Source organism: Chiloscyllium punctatum, chromosome 42, assembly GCF_047496795.1.
Source record: "Chiloscyllium punctatum isolate Juve2018m chromosome 42, sChiPun1.3, whole genome shotgun sequence".
In the NCBI taxonomy this organism is placed as follows: domain Eukaryota; kingdom Metazoa; phylum Chordata; class Chondrichthyes; order Orectolobiformes; family Hemiscylliidae; genus Chiloscyllium; species Chiloscyllium punctatum.
In genome coordinates this window covers 58,251,508-58,278,619 of record NC_092780.1, presented here as the reverse complement: position 1 = coordinate 58,278,619, position 27,112 = coordinate 58,251,508, and the positions used below count along the sequence as shown (strand labels likewise).

The 27,112-nt window shown below is 45.8% G+C and overlaps 1 long non-coding RNA gene across 3 annotated transcripts; it reads left to right on the top strand.

Moving 5' to 3' along the window:
* Window positions 1-2,510: 2,510 nt before the first annotated feature.
* Window positions 2,511-22,280, top strand: LOC140465949 (uncharacterized). 3 transcript variants are annotated; one of them, XR_011955196.1, is made up of 5 exons: window positions 2,511-2,536; window positions 7,794-7,900; window positions 11,735-11,815; window positions 14,255-14,363; window positions 21,950-22,280. It is a non-coding gene; the product is annotated as an uncharacterized lncRNA (long non-coding RNA). The 3 variants fall into 3 exon arrangements; XR_011955197.1 differs by lacking the exon at window positions 11,735-11,815; XR_011955198.1 differs by lacking the exons at window positions 2,511-2,536; window positions 7,794-7,900 and adding an exon at window positions 5,267-5,303 and having other exon boundaries at window positions 11,598-11,815.
* Window positions 22,281-27,112: the final 4,832 nt, after the last annotated feature.

Here is a 27,112-nt window from a genome sequence, read left to right as displayed (position 1 = left end):
GTCCCTCCCCTCCTTGGCTCTAACGAGCCATGAGGTTCACATTCTTAAAACATCATTATTCTCCAATTTGCACCCTTTTCACAAAGTCTGCAACAAATGTCTCCAGACCCTCCCCTTCCTGGCTCTAACGAGCCATGAGGTTCACATTCTTAAACCGTCATTATTCTCCAATTTGCACCCTTATCACAAAGTCTGCAACAAATGTCGCCAATGTCTCCAAAGTTGTTGTTTTTCTCACCCTGTAGTCTTATCAGTCAAAGACTTATTCTGCTTTGTCTGTGCTAGCGGTCTTATCAATCTGTAGCAGATGTCTCTGTATCAATCTGTAGCAGATGTCTCTCGAGTCGTTTCCCTATCCTGCAGTCTTATCAGTCAAGGACTCATCCTTCCCTGCCTGTGTTAAGGGTTTCATCAATCAAGGACCTGTTTGTTTTTACTCTGCTCACAAATTGTCAGCATTATGCACAATTTAAACTATTCTACTTTTGAGTATACAAAATGTTTTTAAAAAAGCAAAAGTCTAATGTTTTAGAAAAGAAGTCACTCTGCTCACAAATTGTCAGCATTATGCACAATTTAAATTGTCCTACTCTTGAGTATACAAAAATGTTTTAGAAAAGAAGCAAAAGTTTAGTCTTTTATTATAGATCAGTCTGTGGTCCAGGCACATCTTAAAGTTTGAACCGAAATTACCTCTCACAATAGTGTTAAAAACTGTTCCTCCTTCCACAAAATCAATAAAGTTTAGACGAGACCACCAAAACTGGAAACGAGACAATTTATTCTACGATTTTGCAAGAAGCGGACTCCAATTGTACAGAACAATTGAAGTGAGGAAAAATTCAAATTACTACACCAGTTGTACCTTTGAGTTGCGTGAGGTCATATCTCCCGACTATGACTGGCTCCTATACTACCCGATCTTTCTTATTGATTTATATTAATGCCCAGCTCTGCTCCACCCTTATTGCCCCCTTCTCTCCAAATTGGCAACTTTCCCCTCTAAGTGCAGACACAAGGCTAAACCTATATCTTGATGTTCCTTCTCACTTGTCCATTGACCATTATCCATAGGTACATCATGATCTGGTTCAACATTTTGTATCAAATCTGCTGGTACATTTCATCCCTGCATATTTCATTGACTTGTATAGCTCAAGCATTTTGGTTATCTCAACGTTTTGCTGAAAACTCAAGTTTTAAACAAAACTTATTTGAACTTTATTTTAAACATTGAATTTGTTTGAAACTTATAATAATTACACACAAAAATTAGTATTTAATTAACCATAATTATAGATTCTCTTCCCTAAATACTTATAGAGTTAATAGTTCTCTTGCTGTACCCCTTTTTCTATATCGACAAAAACAACACTTTTCCCCATTTCTATAAATAGTTCCTTGCCAGTCAAGTTGCAGGTAGATAGGATAGTGAAGGAGGTGTTCAGTATATTTTCCTTTATTGGTTACAACATCAAATATAGGATGTGGGAGGTCATGTTGCTGTACAGGACATTGGTTCGGCCACTTTTAGAATATTGTGTGCAACTCTGGCCTGCCTCCTATCAGAAGGGTGCTGTTAAAGTTGAAAGTTTTCAATAAAGATTTAGAAGGATGTTGCGAGGTTTCGACGATTTGAGCTGCAGGGTGAGGCATAAAAGGCTGGGGCTGTTTTTCCTGGACTACCATAGGCTGAGCGGTAATGTTATGGAGGTTTATACAATCATGAGGGGCATGCATAGGGTAAATGAACAAGGTGTTTTTCCTGGGGTAGTGGTGTCCAGAAGTAGAGGGCATTGCTTTAGGGTGAACGGGGAAAAATTTCAAAGGGGCCTAAAGGCCAACTCTTTAAGCAGTGGGTGGAATGAGCTGCCAGAGGAAGTGGTGGAGGCTGGTACAATTAAAACATGATAAAGGCCTCTAAATAGATACATGATATGATTAGGAAGCGTTTACAGGGATATGGGCCAAGTAGTTGCAAATGGGAATAGATTAGGTTCGGTTATCTGGTTGGCATGGATCAGTTAGACCGAAGGATCTGTCTCAGAGCTATAAATCTCTATGACTGTGGGATCATAACAGCTAATATTGCTCTGATTCACCTCTGGGCTCCCTCATGGCTACTTTGTCAAAATCTAGCTTCCTCAGTCTTGAACAGTAGGTGTATTTTTGGTCTGTTTAGTATTTTACTGATACTTTAACAAAGATTCTTGTAAGTTAACTTCTCACTGCTGCCTAGCCCCTGACCATGTGCTGCTCTATTATCAGATTATTTTTTTTCTAGAAAATCTTTAACAGTCAAGAATTCTTTTTTCCAATAAGCAAGTGTATTTTCCGTCCGTTTCTGACTATCAAATTCTGCACCATTTTCATTCCCTGTAATCCATTTTGCACTCCCTTAAACATCAACTGTGTTCCTCCTTCCACAGATACCAGTGATTAATGCCAAAGCCCTGTGGCCTGTGGCCAGGGTGATGTTTGACTTTCTTGTACAGCTACAGTTTGTGTGGTGAAGGTGCTTTCACAATGTGGTTGGGTAAGCGAAATTACAGATTATTCATTCAGCAACAGTGATGATTTGAAGATAATGTCCAAATCAAGAATATGCTTATAATTTCACTAACTTTAGGCATGAGGCCAGAGAAGGATGATATTAGGTCAGGTGACCAAAAGCATTGCGAAATTAGCAGGTTTTGAGGAAGGTCTGAAAGGAGGAAAGCAGATCTGTGAGGTTTTGACTGCAAATTTCAGACCTTGTTGCTTTAGCAACTGTAGAAACAGCCACACAGGTGAAATAATGATTGAACAAATCGTTGGGAGTCTCGAACAGAATGGGTTGTCGAGGTCTCAAAGCGTGTGTGATGCAGCGAGGTAGGAATTAAATGAAGTGTGAGAATTTTAAATTGGAGCAAGTGGGCTGGGTGGTGGCAGGTGAGACTAGATTGGGTTGGGATATCTGGTTGGCATGGACGGGTTGGATTGAAGGGTCTGTTTCCATGCTGTGGCTCTATATTGTTGATTATAAATAGGAGCCTTTTTATTGATCAACAATTTTTGGTAAAAGGGAGTACTTGGGCAGCTGAGATTTAGTTTTTCTTGAGATAACAGGGAGGTTGAATGTGGGAGGCTGGCCAGGAGTGTGTTTGGATAATGAAGTCTGGAGATAACACAAGGTAGATGAGAGTATATGAACTGAGATGAGGGTGGAATCAGCTAGAAATAGTGGTCTTGGATTGGGACTGAGCTATCACACTCTCCTCACCTCTGGGATTCAGCTGGTTGTCAGGTTGTGAATCAGGGCAGTATGACAATTGGGAGCTGAGTGGCCCTGGTGGAGCCTAAAATGAGTGTCGCTCAGCTGCTGGTTGAGAGCCCTGCTGATGATGACTTCCATCACTTTACTGCTGATCGAGTGTGGACTGATCGAAAGAAATTGTCTGGGTTGGATTGCCCTTTGTTTTTGTGTTGAACATGCCTGTTCTACATTGTTGGTCGATGCCAGTGATGGAGGGGTACTTGGCTTGCTGAGTGGCAAGTTCTGGAACACAAGCCATCTGTATTATTGCCAGAATATTGGCAGGGCCCGTAGCCTTTGCACTACTTAACCATTTCTTGATGTTATTCAAACTGAATCGAACTGGCTTAAAACTCGCATCTGTGATGTTAGAAACCACTGGAGAACGCTGAGATAGATCATCCACTTGACATGTCTGGCTGCAAATTGCTGCAAATGCTGTTGTCTTATCTGGTGCATGGATGTGTGAGGCCCCTCCATCAGTAAGGGTGGGGATATTTGTGATGCTTCCTCCAGTGATTTGTTTAATTGTCCATCACCGTTCACAACTGGGTGTGGCAGAACTCCGATCTGTTCCATTGGTTGTGGGATCACTTAGCTCTGTTGCTTGCTGCTGATGCTGTTTGATATGCAGATAGTCCTGTTTGGTAGATTCACCAGGTCAGCACTTCCTTTTTAGGTATGCCTGGTGCTGCTTTTGGCATGCCCTCCTTTACTGTACATTGTGATGTTTGAGAGTGGGATTTACAAACCCATGAGATTACAGATTGTGCTGAAGTACAGTTCTGCTGCTGTTGATGTCCCACAGTGCCTCAGAGATATCCAGTTTGAGATCTTATCTCTCTTCAAAGTCTATCCCATTTAGAATGGTGATAGTGCCAGTCAACACAATGGCGGCTTTTCTCAACTTTAAGCCATGACTTGTGTTTCCAAAAGGAATGTGTGATGGTCGCTCTTACCGATACTGTCATGGACAGATATATCTGCAGCTGGTCAATTCATAACAATGAGATCAAGTATGTTTTTCCCTTTTCTTGGTTCCCTCACCACCTGCTGCAGACTCAGTTGAGCAGCTATATCCTTTAGGACCTGAGCAGCTCAGTTAGTAATTCTGTTGCAGAGCTACTCTCGATTGTGTATATAGAAATCCTGTACCCAGAGTATGTTTGACGCCATTTTACTTCCTCAGTGCTTCCTCCAAATGTTGTTCAACATGAAGGAGAACTGATTCATCAGCCGAGGGAGGATGGTACGTGGTAATCAGCAGGAGCCGTGAGTCTTTCTGGTGTCCGGGGTTATTGCTGAGTACTCCCAGGGCAAATCCTCCCTGTCTGTACACCACTGTGCCACCACCTCTACCTGGTATGTCCTGCTGGTGGGACAGGACATATCCAGAGATGTTAGGAGAAAGTGAAGACTGCAGATGCTGGAGATCAGAATCGAGAGTCTGGTGTTGGAAATGAACAGCAGATCAGGCTGATGAAGGGCTTAGGCTCGAAACGTCGATTCTCCTGCTCCTCGGATGCTGCCTGACCTGTTGTGCTTTTCCTGCACCACACTCTCTATCTAGGGATGGTGATGGTGGTGTCTGGTCATTGTCTGTAAGGGTTGATTTCATGAGTATGTGTATGTCAGGCTGTTCCTTGATTGGTCTGTGAGACAGCTCTGCACATTTTGGCACCAAAATCAAAATGTTAGTGAGGAGGACGTTGCACCATAGAGATTCTGTGATTGTATTTTCTGGTGCCTTGTTAGTTGCCAAATGGTCCATCCAGCTTCATTCCTGTGTTGAGACTTTGCAGTGATTAGTACAGTGAGTAGCTGGCTGGGCCACAGTCAGGTTGGCAGGATTCTTTTCGCCATTGACAATGGTTTCATGGAGATCAGGAGATTCCTAACTCCAGTTATTTTTTTCTTGAATTCAGACTCCACCATCTGCCAAGATGGGATTCGAACCAGGACTTCAGTCATTTGTTTTAATATTCTGGATAAAAGTTAAATACATCAGGTTTGTTCATTCATTTTAAATATCACTAACCCTGGTTTTGTTTCTTCGTGAAATACTGTTCATCATCCTGTCTCCTCCATCCTTCTCTCCAACAAGTAGAGTTTGGAGCACATGGAGTTTCTCTGTCACTAAGACTGAGATAATCCGATCAGTTGCTTCCCTCCCTCCCTCCCACTCGCCCACGGAGACAAACTGCCTCATGTGGTGTTCCTGGTTTTTGTCCTAAACTGACATCTTTCTCCAATCTCATGTCAAGCCTTATCAGAGCTCATCTTGACCCTTTACCCTAATCTAACTAAACTACAGACTTTCCAACTCTCTTTCCTCCTCCTCCTCATCAGTCCCCCTCACCAATTCACAGATATTGTTCCTTGTTCTGTCTTTTCTGGTTATGCCCTTCTCTTGCAAAATCCTACTCCATCTCCACTCTCCCTTTCCTTTCCGAATTTCTTGCATTTGGTGTCCTTGGTCCCTCCTGTATCTCACGAACAATGCCAGGAGGTGACATTGTGCAAAGGCACCATGTTGGGATTCACATTTACACTGAAGATGCCCAACTCTTGCTCCCCATCATCCCTCTCCATTACTCCACTGTTACTCAGTTATCAAACTGCTTACCACATTCCCACTACTCGATTAGCTGCAGTTTCCTCCAATGAAACATTGTAATGGTTAAACCCATTGCCTTACAAATCCCTTATTGCTGAGCCCCTCCCTCTCACTGGGAACTGTCTGAGGCAGAACTACACTCTTCACAATATTGCTGTCATATCTGACCCCAAGCTGACCTTCTGATCAGACATTTACACAATCACAAACACCAGGAATTCCAATCTCTCAAACGTTGTTTGTCTCCTCCTCACCCCAGCTCCATTGCTACTGAAACCCCTTACCCACGTCGTTGTCACCTTAAACTTGATGAATCCGAAACGGAACCCTTGATTCTGTGACTGACACAGAATCTGGTTTCGGACCCCCCCCCCCCCCCCCCCCCCCCCCCATGATGGGAAACATCCTCTCACTATTTATCCTGTCAAACCCCTTAAGAATCTGGTGGTGGGGTTTGATTGTAGGTGGTGGAAATGGCAGAGGCTGATGTGTTGTATCTGGGTGGAAAGTAAGGACTTGGGGAGGGTTCTATCCTTGCAGTTGGAGGTGTGGGTTTCAAAAACAGAGGTGCGGGAAGTGGAAGAGACACATTCGATGGTATTGACTACATGGGAGGGGAAATTGCAGTCCTTGAAAAACGGGGCAATTTGGTATGTTCAGGCGTTACTGGAACACAGCAGTAAGCGTGAGACAGAGATGTTGGCCAGGGAACAGGCTCGTGTGTTAAAGTGGCAGGCAGCTGGAACCTCGGGGTCCGTTTTTGCAGCAGAACGTAGATCATCAGTCGCCATTTCCACCACCTCCACTGAGATGCTGCCAGACACAGGTTCCTGTCCCCTCCATTAACAGCTATGCACCCCGCCAGCCAGATCGTAATCCACTCCTTTGTCTTTCCAAATATTCTGGTCTCTCTTTGGGTTCTGTCCCTCCCTGTTATTTACTCTTGAACCCCTATCTCCTACAGTACAAAGATCTGCAGGTTAGTTGAATTGGCCAAGCTAAATTTCCCATAATGTTCAGGGATGTGTAGGTTAGGAGCATCAGTCAGGAGAAATGTAGAGTAATAGGGTAGGGGAATGGGTCTGGGTGGGATACTATTCGGAGAAACGCTGTGGACTTTTTGGCCCGAATGGCCTGTTTCCACACTGTCAGGATTCTAATTTTCCCAGCTCCCATCGGTTCTGAGGAAGGGCCACTGGACAGATTTCTGTTCCCAGATGCTGTCAGACCTGCTGAGATTTTCCACCACCTTCTGCTTTTTGTTCCTGATTGACACCATCCATACAACTTCCGGGTTTAATTCAGACAGGGGAAGGATCCCACCACTGACCTCACAATGGGGTCCAGCTGATTGATAGCAGCTTCGGACCAGTAGGAAAAGGTTTTGGGACTGGTGGACCAAGTGGAACCAGCTGGTCATCCAAACAATGGGAGTGAATGAGGGGCGTGGCCAATGGGATGACACGTAACTAGTAACTCTGCTGATGCAGTGCCACGTGACTCGTCCGTTGGTGAATGTGGGAGTCGCAAACAGGGAAGGGGAGAGTGGCCTCGAAGATCGAGATCATGAGTCACTTTAGACTGGGAAGTTTTAATTACACTGTGCGGTTTGTTAGTCTGAATTAGAAACTCTGGGTCCCATGTTTGCAGCAAATGGGAAAACGGCTGCGGCCCTCAGGCGGTGGTCGGACCTGGGATATGGTCGCCATCTTTATTAGGGGCAAGGTACAGGTGAGGCGCATGTGCATGTCCCCTTTCTAGGATGTGGGGTGCGATTTGAAGAGAGGCATTTACACATCAAGCACATACCAAGAGAAAAGTATGTCTTTACTATTCTTCCTGCACTAACTGTGAGTTTTGTTTTGTGAATTCATTTCATAGGATATTAAATCAGAATAATTGAGGCTGGGATCTCAAAGCAAATTTTTGCAGTCGATGGAGTCCTCAGGATCTGAACATCATTGGCATTTAACTATGGAAGGAGAAAGGTTTGTTCTGTTTGCGGGAAAATATTTCGAATATTTTTGTTAAGCAGAAAGACGTAGAAATTCGTGGTTGGATCACCCTTTGGGTATGTGCTGCCTTCTGTGCCCTGCAGCTGAGGAAGGAGATATTGGCCTGAGAGGGAGCACGTATTTATCCAAGCTACACCTGGTCTCTTTGTAAGAATTGTCAGATTTCGATCCAATCACCCACTTCATGATGTTAACCTATAAACTCTATTTTCAATTACCTGCAAACTTCTCATTAAAACTCCTTTTGGACTCAAATTCCAGCAGCTTTCCAGCTGGAATGTTCCACATTCTACCAACTGTCCATTCATCCAGAAACTGCTGAAGTCCATGTTGACTCTGGGGTAAGAAAGGACTGAATTGAAAGGTGACGTGCTGTTCCTGAGCTCCCATTGAGATGCAATGCAACAGTACAGGAGGCTGAGCGCAGTGTAGGTGTGAGCAGACAATGAAAATGGCAGGGCTGCACTGTGGGGGCTGCTTGGCTCAATGACAGTGTTTTAGAGTTGGGTGTAAACAGAGTGAGGTGAGACAGGGAGAAGGTGAAGCTGAAACTCAGTTTTGGTTCAGGCCATTCAGAAACTCACATGATCCCAATTGGAACAGCCAGTTTTTAAGTGATACCTGCGGAGTGTTTCTTAACAGTTTTAAAAGTAATAACATAACAGATTAAGTAAAGATTGGTGCTTTTGATTTTAATAGAAATGTTTGTGTGAAGGAAGGTTGCTAGTTCATTTAAATTCTCTTCATGGGAGTAACTAAATGAATAAAGAGAGACATTGAAATAGGAGCCCTCAGACCCGTAGTGTGCTACTCTTGGACAATGTGGGAAATAAGGGAAGCTTCCAGTATCCATGGCGGCTATGTATGCAGGAAGTGGACCCACCTGCAGCTACTGGGAAACTGCTTTTCAGACCTGGAGCTGTGAGTGGACTCACTGTGGAGCATTTGAAATACTGAGAATGTTATGGTCAGCACGTTTAGTGAGCTAGTCACACTGCAGGTGAGGGCTGCACAGGCAGAAAGGGTGACCGTCAGATCAAGAAAATAGACATGAAGGGAGTGCAGAGTCCCCAGTGGTTATCCCCTTCTCAAACAGGTACAGATATACCACTTGGGATTCTGTTGGGAGGTTACGGGTGGGGTAGCCTCTCGGGAAATCAGCAAAGTCAGGTTCATGACACCACAGAAAGGTCTGCTGCACAGAGCGGGAGGAAAGGGAGTGGCAGGGCTAAAGTGACAGGGGATTCAATAGTCGATGCACAGACAAGCATTTCTATGGCCACAGACATAAATCCAGGATGATATGTTACCTCCCTGGTGCCAGGATCCGCAATAGCTTGGATAGGCTATCGGACATTGTGGATCTGGTGGGTAAACAGCCCATGGTGGTGGAATCTTCTGACTATGAAGAGTGGAGACACTGCTTCCCACTCCTATCTGCTTCGAAAAGAGAATCACAGAGAAATACGGAATAAAATGGGGTCAGAGTCTCTGGTATAAAACTGTTTAACACAGTGCCCCCATCGTGCACACATACCCTGTAAGATCACCTAATACCTTTTGATATTAGAATAGATGATACATGATTAGTTAATGTTTTGATGAGGAAAATGAGCAGAGAGGTTTAGTAATAATTTCTGGAGTTCAGGGTGCATGAATCTGAATTAAAAATGAGCTATCCTCAAGGCTGGAATTAGAGAAAAGCACTTAGCACAGAGATTTGTGGGGCTCGAGGAGATGACAAATACAAGGAGGATTGTGAGAATGGCAGATGTTACAGAGACAGATGTTTTGTGATACCAGAAATAGTGAGGGTTCTGAGGCTGGAGAGGAATTACAGAGATAAGGAAGAGTTGTGAAGCTGATGAAGTGACAGTGATAGAGAGCGTTGTGAGCATGGAGCAATTTACAGAGACACCGAGAGTTAGAGTCTTCAAGTAATTCAGCATGGAAACAGACCCTGTGGTCTAACCAATCCATGTCGACTATAATTCCAAACGGAACTAACTGCACCTGCCTCCAAATATTTCCTATTTGTGAACTTTAGCCGATGTCTTTTAAAGATTGTAATTGTATTCACAGCTACTATTGCCCCTTGCAGTTCATTCCACAAATGTAAAAATATCCTAATATCGATTAGGATATCTATAAAACATCCTAAAATCTATTTAAAACCTTTCTCATCTCTCTTCAAAATGTGTGCACCCGAGTCTTCAATCCCCCTGCGACCCCCCGGGCATTCATCTTATCTCCACTCTCCGTGATTTTATAAACCTCTAATAAGTTCACCCCTCAACCTCCTATACTCCAGTGACAGAAATCTCAGCCTATCCAGCCACTCCTTCAACACCACCCCTCCATTCATGGCAACATCCTGGAAAATATCTTCTGAACCTTCTCTAATAACATCCTTCCTATAACGGGGAACCAGAACTGGACTCAGTATTGCAGAAAAGGCCTCACCAGCATCCTGGACAGCCTCAATATTACATCCCAACTCCTCTACCTAAAGGTCTGAGCAATGAAGGTAGGTGTGCTAAACACCTTCTGAACCACCCTGTCTACATATGACACAAGACCTGAACCCCTCGGTCTGTTTGTTCTATGTCACTACAAAAGGCCTTAGTTTTAATTAGTGAAATTAATTAATGAGGCTAAAGGCGATGTCAGTTTTATCAAAATGTAATAGCTTACATTTATTCAAATTAAACTCCATCTGCCCCTCTTCAGCCCATTCACCCAATTGATCAAGATCCCTTTGTAATCATAAATAACCTTTGTTCCTGTCGACTTTAACAGTTTTGATGAGACCGAGAAACAAACCATACTTTGTATATTCTTACCCAAATCATCTGCACGCATGGCAAACAAAAATGGACCCAGCACCGATTCCTGTAGAACACTACTGGTCACGGGCCTCCAGTCTGAAAAGCAACCCTCCACTATTACGCTCTGTTTACTACCGTTAAGCTAGTTTTGTATCCAGTTTGCAAGCTCTTCCTGAATCCCATGTGATCAAACTTTACAAATTAGTCTCCCATGCAGAACCTTGTGAAAGGCTTTACTAAAGTCCAAATAAACAATGTCTAACGCTCTGCCCTCATCGATCTTCTTGGTTACTACCTTAAAAAGCTCAATCAAGTCTGTGAGACACCCTCTTGTGTAACCATGTTGACTGTGCCTGATCATTCCTTAACTCTCCAAATACATGTAAACCCAATCCTTCTGAATGACCTCCAACAGGTCACCCACCACTGAAGTCAGACTCAGAGGTCTACAGTTCCTAGGCTTCTCCTTCTGTCCCTTCACAAACAAAGGTACAACATTAGCCACTCTCCAGTCATCAGGTAGCTCACCCGTAGTTATCGATTATACAAATATTTCTCCATGGTGCCCACAATTTCCTCCCACCCAAACTGTTCCCATCCTATCACTTCAGTCACTTGCCCTGTCTGATCAGCCAAGAAAAGGTCAGGTGTTGCTTGCTTTCCGATAGGAACATTTATATATTGATAAAGAACATTTTCTTGGACTCGTTTAACAAATTCATTCCCAACCAAACCTTTCCCACTATGGTCGTCCCAGTCAATGTTTGCAAAATTGAATCATCTACTATTACCACCTTACTATTCTGAATTTATATCTGAGATCTCTTTGTATGTTCCTTTAGTTCACTCTGATTATTGCGGCGTCTATAGTGCCATCCGACCAAGATGATCATTTTTTAAATTTTGAAAACACAATTTTATTTTTAAAAAGCTCTCCTCCTCGATTTAAAAATAAATCTCTTTTTGTTTATTCACTCAGTTGATGTGGGTGTTTACCCTGAGGGCAGTTGAGAGTTAACTACATTGCTTTGGGTCTGGAGTCACTTGTCGGCCAGACCAGGTGAGGGTAACAGTTTCTTTCCCTAAAGGACATTAATGAATCAGATGGGTGTTTTCTAAGAACCGACAATAGTTTCATGGTCATCATTAGCCTTTTCATTCTCGATTGTATTGAATTCCGATGACACCATCAGCCATGTTGAGATTCTAACCCTAATCCTCAGAACGTTACATGTATAACTCGTCTATCAAGAATACTATCTGGCCATTACCTCCCTTTTTAGCAGAGTTTTTTTTTTAAAGGTTCCCTCATTCTACATGTACAATTTGTGATAAAATACTCAAATGTCCATGTGTCGGCCTCTACAAAAGGTCACTCAACAGAAATCTGTTTGGGGGGAAAATATTTCACTTTTTTGGGGGTTTTTTTACTTTTCATTTTTGAGGTAAAAGAAACAAAAATGAATCCAAATAAAAATCTTACATCATGGACATGTAATTTCTGAAGCTGGAGGGGGATTACAGAGACGCTGAGGGGAGTGAGGCTGGAGGGGGATTACAGAGACAGGGAGGGTGGTGAGGCTGGAGGGGGATAACAGAGACAGGGAGGGTTGTGGGGCTAGAGGGTGATTGTTGTCCAAACATCACTGTGGTGTACATGGACTGCAGCATTTCAGGAAGACAGTCTAACACCACTTTCTCCAAAACTAAGGTGGCCAATCATACTGGTCTGGGCAGCAAAGGCCACCCCCAGTGAATAAAACTAAGCAGTGACCTCTCTGAACTGACTGGCTGTGAATTTATAAACATCTCTGGAAATGGAGTGGACAGAGAAGAGAAACAGTGTCATTTCACAGCTGCCCTCAGAGAGTCCTCACCCTTGGAAGTACTCAGAGCCAGGTATCAGCTCAGTGGGTTTCAGTCTCTTCAAACATCAATCTTAGTCTGTTCTACTTTATTAAATCTACAATAGTGAATAAGGTGAGGGTTTCTTGTTAATGTCTTACAGTCTCTTGATTAAATGTTTGAAATATAAAACATAAGCATTGTTATTGTCGGGCAGAATTTTTCCAGCAGTAAGACTGTGCCTTTTTCTTGGTCTGTAGGTTCTTAAGGCGGAGAGATGGCCTGTTGTAGAGTGGCGTGCTGTTCCTGTCGGATGAGGGAGATTGGGGAGAGTCTCCATGATCCTGATGATTATGTCTGCAGCAAGTGTGATTGTAAATCCTATTGGAACGCATGGATTGGTGGAGGAGTGATTAAAGGCAGTGAGGAATTGACAGAAGCCTGGGGGTGTGATAAGGGGCAGTCTCAGGATTGCAGGATACTGCAGATACAGTCAGGTAGGTGGGTTACCTTCAAGAAAGCTAGGAGGGGTAGGCAGGTAGTACAGCAGTCTTCTATGGCTATCCCCCCTCTCAAACAAGTATACTGTTTGGGAAAATGTAGTTGGTAATACACTTTCAGGGGAATGTAACACTGACAGTCAAGTTACTGTGACTGAGACGGGCTCTACTGTAATGTGAGGTATATCCAGTTCCACACGATCGATGGTGATACGGGACTCTCTAGTCAGGGGCACAGTCTGCCGTTTCTGCAGCTGACCGTGAGACATCAGAATGGGGTGGTGCCTGGGTCAAGGATGACTTTGAGATGGTTCAGAATCTTCTCAAAGGGGAGGATAACCAGTCGGAGGTCATTGTACATTGGTACTAATGGCATGGGAAGGGGAAAGCCTGGGGTCCTGACAAGCAGGGAGATTTGCTCGTGCCACTCGGGAGGCATTAAACGAGTGAGAGATTCAGGTTAATCCTAAAGAGATAGTGAGAAAAGAGGTGAGTCTGAGACTGGTATTGTTCACAGGTCAGACTGTCAAGGCAGGCAAGAGCAAGCCACAGAATGAGGTGGGACGGACCAGTTGCACTGCATTTATTTCAGTGCAAGAGACCTGACAAATCAGGCAGATGGGCTCAGGCTATGGTTTTGAACAACATGGCACTGGAATATTATAGCAATTACAGAGACATCACTCAGAGATGGATAGGACTAACAGCTTAATGTTCCAGGGTATTAGATGCTATAGCAAGGTTAGAAGGGGACAACAGAGCAGGGGGAGTGGCATCTTTGATTAGGGATAATGTTACGGCTGGGCTTCCGGAGGATATTCCTCGGAGTACATCCAGGCAGTTATTTGGGTAGTACTGAGAAATAAGAAAGGGATGATCATCTTATTAGGATTGTATTATAGACCCTCTCCCAATAGTCAGCGGGGAATTGAGACAAAATTTTACTGAGAGATCTCAGTTATCTGTCAGACTAATGTAGTTGCAATGATATGGGGTTTTAACTTTACCAACATGGCCTCGGAGTGCTGTAGTGTGAAGGGCTTGGATGGAAAGGTATTTGTTTAGTATGTACGAGAACATTTCAGATTCAGTTTGCAGGATGTACCCACTAGAGAAGGAACAAAACCTGACCTGTTTTCTTTATTCATTCACAGGATGAGGCTGTCACTGGCTCGGCCAGCATTTATTGCTGCGTTTACCCAGAGGGCAGTTAAGAGTCAACCACGTTGCTATAGGTCTGGAGTCCCATGCAGACCAGACCAGGTAAGGATGGCACTTTCCTTCCCTAAAGGTCATGAGTGAACCAGATAAGTTTTCCAACAATTGACAATGGATTCCTTGTCGTCACTAGATTATTTTTTCCAGATATTTATTGAATTCACGTTCCACCATCTGCCGTGATGGGATTCAAACCCAGATCCCCAGATCGTTATCTGGGTCTCTGGATTAACGCTCTAGCGATAATTTCACTCCGTCATCAGGACATGAGGCAGGGTGAGTGGTTGAGGTATCAGTGGGACAGCACATCAGCACCAAAGATCCCACAAGTATTGTGGCTCAGTGGTGAGCGCTGCTGCCTCAGCACCAGGGACCTGGGTTTGATTCCAGCCTCAGGTGACTGCCTGTGTTCAAGTTGGCACATTCTCCCCAGTGTCTGTAAGGGTTTCCTTCGGGTGTTCCAGTTTGCTCCCACAGTCCAAAGATGTGTAGGTTAGTTGGATGAACCATGTTAAATTTCCCATAGTGTCTAGATGCAATATATGAGGTTTTGGGATGTGCAGGCAAATCTCTGCCTGATGTGAAAAGATCCTTTTCGGGTCTTGTACAGAGGTCAGAGCGAGGTGTGGCCGCATGTTTTACATTTCCCATTGTGGCAAGGGAGGGTCAAGGGTGTGGAGCGTGTGTTGGTGGGAGAGTGTGGACCAAACAAGGAAGGCGCAGCGGGAATGGTCTCTGCAGAACGCAGATAAGGGTTGGGGAGGGAATTATGTCTCTGCTGATAGGGTCTGACTTTAGGTAGCAGAAATAACAGAGGTTAATGTGCTGTATCTGGAGATTAGTGGGGTGGAAGGTGAAGACCGCAGGGTTATATTGTTTATTGTGGCTGGAGGCGTGGGGTTAAGGCGGAGGTGTGAAGTGGAGGGTATATGTTGGAGGGCATTGTTGATCAAGTCAGAGGAAAATTGCGGTCCTTGAAGTCGGCCTTTCTGGGATGTCCTGGAGTAGGATCCAAAGAGATTAAACAAATATATCACAGACAAAAGATTAGCTGGACCAGAGAATAGGACCCCTTAAAGGTCAACAAGGCTGTCTATGGAACCACAGGGGTGCGAAAGATATGCAAATATTTCACGTCATTTTTACTGGAGAAGTATATGGAAGCTTGAGAGATTGGCGAAATAAACAGTGATAACTTGAAAAGTGTCCATGTTACAGAGGAGGTGGTACTGGATGTCTTAAATCGCATCAAGGTGGATAAAGCCCTGGAACCTGATCAGGTGTATCCTGGAACTTTCTGGAAATCTAGTGAAGTGATTGTTGGGCCTCTCCTGAGGTATTTGTATCGTTGATCACGACAGGTGATGTGCCTTTATTTTAAAAACGTGGTAAGGAGAGGCCATGGAACAAGAGAACAGTGAGCCTGAAGTCAATGGCAGGCAAGTTGTTGGAAGGGATTCTGAGGAACAGGATATCCATCTATTTGGAAAGATAAGGAATGACAGGGAGAGTCAATGTGGCTTTGTACATGCACAATTGTGTTTCACTAACTTGCGTGAGTGTTTTGAAGTGACAAAGAAAATTGATTAAGCCAGGCGGTGAATGTTGTTTATATGGACCTTCAACAAGGTTCCACAAAGCAGACTGGTTAGCAGGGTTACAAAACATGGAATGCAGGGAGAGCAAGCCATTACAAAACTGCCTTGAAGGTAGGAGACAGAGGATGATGATGGAGGGTTGCTTTGCGGACTGGAGGCCTGTGAGCAGCAGTGTGCTGAAAGAACAGACTCACAACCAAAGAGACACACACAGTCACACAGACTCACAACCAAAGAGACACACACACAGGCACACAAACATATAAAGAGAAACACACACAGACACACAGATCCACACCCAAAGAGACACAGACACAAGCACACAGACTCACACCCAAAGAGAAACACACACAGGCACACTGACCCAAACCCAAAGAGATGCATACATACCCTCACACAATGAAACACACACACAGGTACACAGACCCACACCCAAAGAGACACACACACAGGCACACAGACTCACACACCCAAAGAGACACACACACAGGCACACAGACTCACGCCCAAAGAGACACACACACAGGCACACAGACTCACACCCAACGATACACACACACACTCACAGACTCACGCCCAAAGAGAGACACACACAGGCACACAGACTCACACCCAAAGAGACACACACACAGGCACACAGTCACACATCCACAGAGAAACATACACAGGCACACAGACCCACACCCAAAGAGACACACACACAGGCACACAGTCACACATCCACAGAGAAACATACACAGGCACACAGACTCTCACCCAAAGAGATACACACACAGGCACAGAGACCCACACCCAAAGAGATACACACACAGGCACAGACACCCACACCCAAAGAGACACACACACAGGCACACAGACTCACACCAAAAGAGACACACACACACGCACACAGACTCACACCCAAAGAGACACACACACACAGGCACACAGACTCACACCCAAGGAGACACACACACAGGTACACGACTCACACCCAAAGAGACACACACACAGGCTCAAACCCAAAGAGACATACACAGGCACACAGACTCACACCCAAAGAGACACACACACAGGCACACAGATTCACACCCAAAGAGAAACACACACAGACTCTCACTGAAAGAGACACACACACAGGCAGACGGATTCACATCCAAAGAGAAACACACACAGGCACACGGACTCACACCCAAAGAGACACACACACAGGCTCAAACCCAAAAAGAGATACACAGGCACACAGACTCACACCCAAAGAGACACACACACAGATTCACACCCAAAGAGAAACACACACAGACTCTCACTGAAAGAGACACACACACAGGCACACGGACTCACCCTGAAAGAGACACACACACAGGCACACGGACTCACCCTGAAAGAGACACACACACAGGCACACGGACTCACATCCAAAGAGAAACACACACAGGTGTACATACTCACACCCAATGACACACACACAGACACACAACCCCTCACCCAAAGAGACACACACACAGGCACACAGTTACACATCCAAAGAGAACCACACACAGGCACACAGACCCACTCCCAAAGAGACACACACAAGCACACAGACTCACACACCCAAAGAGACACACACACATGCACACAGACTCACACACACAGGCCCACAGACTCACACACCCAAAGAGACACACACACAGGCCCACAGACTCACACCCAAAGAGACAGACACAGGCCCACAGACTCACATCCAAAGATACACACACACACTCACACAGACTCACACCCAAAGAGGCACACACACACTCACACAGACTCACACCCAAAGAGGCACACAGACTCACACCCAAAGAGGCACGCAGATTCGCACACACAGGCACACAGACTCACACACCCAAAGAGACGCACACACAGGCACACAGACTCACATACCCAAAGAGACGCACACATAGGCACATGGACACACACACCCAAAGAGACGCACACACAGGCACACAGACTCACACACCCAAAGATACACACACACACTCACACCCAAAGAGACACACACACAGGCACACAGACTCACACACCCAAAGATACACACACACACTCACAGACTCACGCCCAAAGAGAGACACACACAGGCACACAGACTCACACCCAAAGAGACACACACACAGGCACACAGTCACACATCCACAGAGAAACATACACAGGCACACAGACCCACACCCAAAGAGACACACACACAGGCACACAGTCACACATCCACAGAGAAACATACACAGGCACACAGACTCTCACCCAAAGAGATACACACACAGGCACAGAGACCCACACCCAAAGAGGTACACACACAGGCACAGACACCCACACCCAAAGAGACACACACACAGGCACACAGACTCACACCAAAAGAGACACACACACACGCACACAGACTCACACCCAAAGAGACACACACACACAGGCACACAGACTCACACCCAAGGAGACACACACACAGGTACACGACTCACACCCAAAGAGACACACACACAGGCTCAAACCCAAAGAGACATACACAGGCACACAGACTCACACCCAAAGAGACACACACACAGGCACACAGATTCACACCCAAAGAGAAACACACACAGACTCTCACTGAAAGAGACACACACACAGGCAGACGGATTCACATCCAAAGAGAAACACACACAGGCACACGGACTCACACCCAAAGAGACACACACACAGGCTCAAACCCAAAAAGAGATACACAGGCACACAGACTCACACCCAAAGAGACACACACACAGGCACACAGATTCACACCCAAAGAGAAACACACACAGACTCTCACTGAAAGAGACACACACACAGGCACACGGACTCACCCTGAAAGAGACACACACACAGGCACACGGACTCACCCTGAAAGAGACACACACACAGGCACACGGACTCACATCCAAAGAGAAACACACACAGGTGTACATACTCACACCCAATGACACACACACAGACACACAACCCCTCACCCAAAGAGACACACACACAGGCACACAGTTACACATCCAAAGAGAACCACACACAGGCACACAGACCCACTCCCAAAGAGACACACACAAGCACACAGACTCACACACCCAAAGAGACACACACACATGCACACAGACTCACACACACAGGCACACAGACTCACACACACAGGCCCACAGACTCACACACCCAAAGAGACACACACACAGGCCCACAGACTCACACCCAATGAGACAGACACAGGCCCACAGACTCACATCCAAAGATACACACACACACTCACACAGACTCACACCCAAAGAGGCACACACACACTCACACAGACTCACACCCAAAGAGGCACACAGACTCACACCCAAAGAGGCACGCAGATTCGCACACACAGGCACACAGACTCACACACCCAAAGAGACGCACACACAGGCACACAGACTCACATACCCAAAGAGACGCACACATAGGCACATGGACACACACACCCAAAGAGACGCACACACAGGCACACAGACTCACACACCCAAAGATACACACACACACTCACACCCAAAGAGACACACACACAGACACACAGACTCACACACCCGAAGACACACACACAGGCACACAGACTCACACCCAAAGAGACATACACAGGCCCACAGACTCACACCCAAAGATACACACACAGACTCACACCCAAAGAGGCACACAGACTCACACACCCAAAGAGACACACACACAGACACACAGACTCACACCCAAGGAGACACACGCACAGGCACACAGACTCACACCCAAAGGGACACACACACAGGTACACAGACTCACACCCAAAGAGACACACACACAGGCTCAAACCCAAAGAGAGACACACAGACACACAGACTCACACCCAAGGAGACACACACACAGGCACACAGACTCACACCCAAAGGGACACACACACAGGTAAACAGACTCACACCCAAAGAGACACACACACAGGCTCAAACCCAAAGAGAGACACACAGACACACAGACTCACACCCAAAGAGAGACAGACACAGGCACACAGATTCACACCCAATGAGAAACACACACAGACACACACTGAAAGAGACGCACGTACAGGCAGACGGACTCACATGCAAAGAGACACACACACAGGCACACAGTCACACATCCAAAGAGAAACACACACAGGCACACAGACTCACACCCAAAGAGACGCACACATACTTACACACCCAAAGAGACACACACACGCACACAGACTCACACATCGGCACACAGACTCACACACACAGGCACACAGACTCACACACCCAAAGAGACACACACACAGGCACACAGACTCACACCCAAAGAGACACACACACACGCCCACAGAGTCACACCCAAAGAGACACACACACAGACACACAGACTCACACACCCAAAGAGATACACACACAGACACACACACACAGACTCACACACCCAAAGAGACACACACAGGCACACAGACTCACACCCAAAGAGACACACACACAGAAACACAGACTCACACATCCAATGAGACACACACACAGGCACACGGACTCACACTGAATGAGACACACACACAGGCACACGGACTCACATCCAAAGAGAGACACACACGGGCACACAGACCCACATCCAAAGAGAAACACACACAGGTGTACATACTCACACCCAATGACACACACACAGACACACAGACTCACATCCAAAGAAAGACACCCACAGGCACACAGACCCACACCCAAAGAGAGACACACTGTCACACAGACGCATATCCAAAGAGATACATACACAGGCACACAGACCCACACCCAAAGGACACACACACACAGGCTCACAGACTCACAACCAAAGAGACACACACAGGCACACAGACTCACACCCAAAGACACACACACACGGGCACACAGGCTCACGCCCAAAGAGACACACGCAGTCACACAGACTCATACCCCAAGACACACACACAGGCACACAGTCACACATTCACAGAGAAACATACACAGGCACACAGACTCACACCCAAAGAGATACGCACACAGGCACAGAGACCCACACCCAAAGAGACACACACAGGCACACAACCTCACACCCAAAGACACACACATACACAGGCACGCAGTCACACATCCACAGAGAAACACACACAGGCACACTGACCCACTCCCTAAGAGACACGCACACAGAATCACACACAAAGCCAAACACACAGAGGCGCACAGAATTTACACCCAAAGAGGTACACACATAGGCATCTAGGCTCATACCTAAAGAGACACACAGGGACACAGACTCACATATGAAGAGAAACTGACACAGACGCTCAGACACACAATCTAAGAGGCACTGAAACAGGCACACCGCACACCCACCCAAAGAGAGAGAGAGAGACGCACACGCACACACACACACACACACACACACACACTGTCATGCAGACTCACACACAGGCACACAGTCACACACACCAAAAGAAACACAAAGGCACAAAGACCCACACCCAAAGACACACACTCACAGGCACACAGACCCACACCCAAAGAGACACAGACTCACATCCAAAGAGACACACACAGGCACACACCCAAAGAGACACACACACGCACACTGACTTACACCCAAAGTGAAACACATACTAGCACACAGACTCATACCCAAAGAGACACAAACACAGGCACACAGATTCACATCCAAAGCGAAACACACATAAGCACATAAACCCTCACCCAAAGAGACACATGCACACACAAAAACACATACGCCAAGCTACACATATACACAGATACACACATACAGATACCTGGGAGATGTACTAACTCAGATTTGCTATGTCAGAAAGCAGTCATAGAGTCTTAGAACATGGAAACAGACCCTTCCTCCCATTTTGTCCATGTCGGCCATAATCCCAAATTAAACTAGTCCCACTGGCCTGCTCCTGGCCCATAGCCCTCCAAACCTTTTCCTGTTCATGTACTTGTCCAAGTGTCTTTTAAATCTTGTAACTGTGCTCCCACCCACCCCTTCTCCAGAAAGTTCATTCCATACACGGTCCGTCCTCTGTGTCAAAGCCAAGATGTTGTTTGATTTCAGGAAGAAGTTGGATATGACACTTGGGGGTGAAGCCATCAAAGCCGCGTAGGAACACGCAGGAACAGGCTATTGATTTGGATCATCAGGAGTGATCATAAAGAATGGTCCAGCAGGCTCAATTGGCTACCAACCCAAAGGAACCCAAGCATACAAATAGAAAGCAGGAATCATCAACAGTGCTTCACCCGAAGGCCCACTGAAGGTGTTACCTAGGAAGATGACGAAACGTCTGGAAATGAACCTTCCAGCTCAGCGAGCAAACCTACATGCAGAACCATCACCCTGCTACACACTACAGACACTGCCAACCGAGCGTCCTGCAGTTGTGATGTCCTTGGCTCTGACCTCAGAGCGAGCCAGAACACCATCTGCAATGAGGAAATGCCAGTCTCTACCCCTCACTATTAACTTTCCTCCCACAATTGTTCTTCCTCTCGTTCTGCAAGTCACTGGGCTGTATCAGTTGGAGGGGTGGTGTCTGGTTTATCATTTGCAGGTTTGTAATGGGTGGTCAATCTACATGGGTTGCCATTTCTGCATCAGATACAGGAACAGTAATTGTTACAGACTCTGTGTCAGCTTCTCTATCAGTTGGAGGCAGTGTTATTATTGCTGTGTGTGTCGTTGTAAACTTGTGTATTGACTTGAGATACTAGATTTGATTTTGACTGCGTATATATTGGTGTTACTTGAATTCATTTCAAATTCTTTATTAGCTGCATTCCACATGAAATAGTATCATAAATTCTCCTCATCAATCACTGTCCGCAGTTTAAACACATTCTGGAGGGCAATTGTATCACCTTGGAATTTGGCATCTCACATTTGGGGTATAATCACAGAATGTGTCCAGTCCAGTGAAACAATGTGAGGTTTGCAGATGGGACGGGGTAGATCGAATGGATATCGTAATTATTGGCCAAATAAATCTTCACATATCGACAACTGAATTCTTGTGAATAGAGATGGTACATGAGTCACAGCGTTAAATATATTTATCACAATATGGATGGAACATTGTGTCACAATGTTGTTTTTTTTACAGAAGTTGAGTGATGTTGCAATCTTACTATCCCCATGTTGGGACTCCCTCCCAAAGGCTATAAATTAAAGGCCTTAAGAATTCAACAGCACAGAGTTTAAAGAGAGAATTGCCTGCAGCACAAAGGGCAAAATACTTTAGAAAATTCTTGAAACATTTGGCATTATTGACAAAGTATTCTCCGTGATACTTGCCATTACGGGTGTCACTAGTAAGTCATGGTAACTAGTGATATTGCACAAACCTGTGTGTAAAATGCTACCGGGTTTTATTCTTGAACTGTTCATGTTCCATTCGACTCTATTGGTCACTGTTACAGAAACACTGTCTCAGTGATATCATTTAGTTGATCAGATATCTGGAATAAATACTTTCTTCATTCTTTATATCTTCAATTGATAATAAACCTCTGCTTATAACTTAAAAACTCCACACATTACAAAGATAAATCCTTTAGTGGAACATTGTGTGATATTGAATCAGGCCTTAGAGAAGGGAAACTCTCTGAAGGAAGATATTAGATGAAGTCAGAGTAACAGAACACTGGGTGTAGGTCATTCAACAAGCTGAATATTTTGTTACCCTTTTGTATATTTTGTGATGCCCATAAATGATGTAGAGGAGACTGTACGCTATTGGAGGAGAGTGGCAATAACAAATCACTTTAAGAATGTCACAGAGCTTGGCTGGGTACTTGATGAAGGACTTATGCCCGAACCTCGATCCTCCTGCTCCTCAGATGCTGTCTGACTGGCTGTGCTTTTCCAGCACCACCGTTTTCGACTCTGGGTAGTTGACAGTCGGGAGGAGAGAGGAACATACAGAGGGGTTGGTCAGATGGGAAGGTCAGTGTCACTTTAGATTAGATTCCCTACAGTATGGAAACAGGCCATTTAGCCCAACAAGACCAGACCGACCCTCCGAAACGTAACCCACCCAGACCTATACTCCTACCCTCTTACCCTACATTTATGCACCAAACTAATGCACCAAACAGTTTGGGCAACTTCTGGCTAATTCACCCGACCTGCTCATGTTTCAATTGTGGGAGGCAGCCGGAGGAAACCCACGTGGCCATGGGGAGAATGTGCAAACTCCACACAGACTGTCACCTAAGGCTGGAATTGAACTGGGGTCCCTGGTGCTGTGTGGCAGCAGTACTCACCACTGAGACACCATGCTAGCCTAATTTCATTCTGGCAAATGTGAAATGATGCACTTTGGAAAAAGGAACAAGACAAGAGAATACTCAATGAATAGCAGGATGCTAGGAAGCTCAGAGGAACAGAGGGATCTTGGGGGGGTGTGTACACAGACCCAAAAAAGGACCAGGACAGATGAAGAGGGTTATTAAGAAGGCATAAAGGACACTTGCCGTTATCAGTCACGGTACAGATTATAAGAGCAGATGATATTGGAGCTGTCCATGGCTGGATGCACAGTACGGATCTTGCAGTTGCTCCTGAGATTGCAGGCTTCCTTACAGATTTAAGATAGTTTTATTATAGTCATATTTCAACAAAAGAAGATTTTTATTCATTTTCTTTCTTTAAAATGTAAACATAAAAATAATTATGATTTGTTTTCAAACACACTTTCTCTTTACCAGCTATTCAAAGGCTTACAGTGAGTGGCTGACCATTGGTTGCTTCACCGAGAAATGTCCAAAAAAAAACGACTATGCACATTTTAAGAACACAACACCAGGTTATAGTCCAACAGGTTTAATTGGAAGCACACTAGCTTTCGGAGCGACGCTCCATCATCAGGTGATAGTGGAGGGCTCGATAATACACAGAATTTGTAGAAAAATTTACAGTTCTTTCTCCACATTATAATAGTTTTTTTTTGATTAACTGAGTACGTTTTTTTAGATGGAATTGTGTTTTCATTTTGGAGAGTCCGACGTGTTCAACTCTGGAGAAGAATTTTTTTTCAAAAACTTATTGAAGAGGTGTCATTTTAATTCAGTTAATGATGTAAAGTGTTTGATGAAAGATTTATATGATCGGCTTTCTTTTTAAATTGTTTTGCACTTTTAACATTACTTTCTGTCGGTATCGAAAGTGAGTTTGTTTTATGTACAAGGTGTTTTGAAAGTTGCTTTTTTAGGCTTAACGTTCCTGTGAGCAGAAAGAGACACAGAGTGAGATAGCTAATAGATTTCAAAAATGATTACCCAGCAGGATCAGTCAGATGGGTGACTGTCAGGAAAGTAAGCAGTTAGTTCAAAAGTCTCTGGTGGCTATTCCTCGACTGAATAAATATTCCCGCCCACCTTCCGAGGATGCTTTCGCCCACCTCCAACACACTGCATCCACCTGGACACCCCGCGCTGGCCTATTACCTGCCCTCGACCTCTTCATTTCCAACTGCCGCCGGGGCATTAACCACCTCAACCTGTCTACCCCCCTCCCACACTCCAACCTCTCACCCTCACAATGCGCTGCCTCCACTCCCTCTGCTCCAATCCCGACCTCACCATCAAGCTAGCGGATAAAGGGGGCGCAGTGGTAGTCTGGTGCACTGATCTCTACATCGCTGAAGCCAGACGCCAACTCGAGGACACCTCTTCCTACCGCCCTCTCGACCATGACCCCACCCCCCATCACCAAACCATCAACTCCCAGACCATACAGAACCTCATTACCTCAGGAGATCTCCCACCAACAGCTTCCAACCTCATAGTCCGGGAACCCCGCACTGCACGGTTCTACCTCCTTCCCAAGATCCACAAGCCTGACCACCCTGGCCGACTTATTGTCACAGCATGCTCCTTCCCCATTGAACTAATTTCTACTTATCTCGACACTGTCCTATCCCCCCTAGTCCAGAAACTCCCCACATACGTTCGAGGCACCACCCACGCCCTCCACCTCCTCCAAGACTTCCGTTTCCCCGGCCCCCAACATCTCATATTCATCATGGATATACAATCCCTCTACACCTCCATCCGCCATGACCAAGGCCTCCAAGCCCTCCGTTTTTTCCTCTCCCGACGTCCCCAACAGTACCCTTCCATCGACACTCTCATTTGTTTGGCTGCACTGGTCCTCACACTTAACAATTTCTCCTTCGAATCCTCCCACTTCCTCCAGACCAAAGGGGTAGCCATGGGCACACGTATGGGCCCCAACTATCCCTGTATCTTTGTTGGCTATATAGAACAGTCCATCATCCGTAATTACACCGGCATCACTCCCCACCTCTTCCTCCGCTACATTGATGACTGCATTGGTGCCACCTCGTGCTACCGCGAGGAGGTTGAGCAATTCATCAACTTCACCAACACATTCCACCCTGACCTTAAATTTACCTGGACCATCTCGGACACCTCCCTCCCCTTCCTGGACCTCTCCATCTGCATTAACGATGACCGACATGACACTGACATTTTTTACAAATGCACTGACTCCCACAGCTACCTGGATTACACCTCTTCCCACCCTACCTCATGCAAAAATGCCATATCGTATTCCCAATTCCTCCGCCTCCACCGTATCTGCTCCCAGGAGGACCAGTTCCACCACAGAACACACCAGATGGCCTCCTTCTTTAGAGACCGCAATTTCCCTTCCCACGTGGTTAGAGATGGCCTCCAACGCATCGTGTCCACATCCCGTACCTCCACACTCAGACCCCACCCCTCCAACCGTAACAAGCCCCTGGTGCTCACCTTCCACCCTACCAACCTTCGCAAAAACCAAATCATCCACCGAGATTTCCGCCACTTCCAAAAAGACCCCACCACCAGGGATATATTTCCCTCCCCACCCCTTTCTGCCTTATGCAAAGACCGTTCGCTCCGTGACTACCTGGTCAGGTCCACACCTCCCAACAACCCACCCTCCCATCTGGCACCTTCCCCTGCCACCGCAGGAACTGTAAAACCTGCGCCCACACGTCCTCCCGCACCTCTACCTCAGGCCCTAAAGGAGCCTTCCACATTCATCAAAGTTTCACGTGCACATCCACCAATATCATTTATTGTATGAGTTGCTCCCGATGCGGTCTCCTCTACATCGGGGAGACTGGATGCCTCCTAGCAGAGCGCTTTAGGCAACATCTCTGGGACACCCGCACCAATCAACCACATGCCCTGTGGCCCAACATTTCAACTC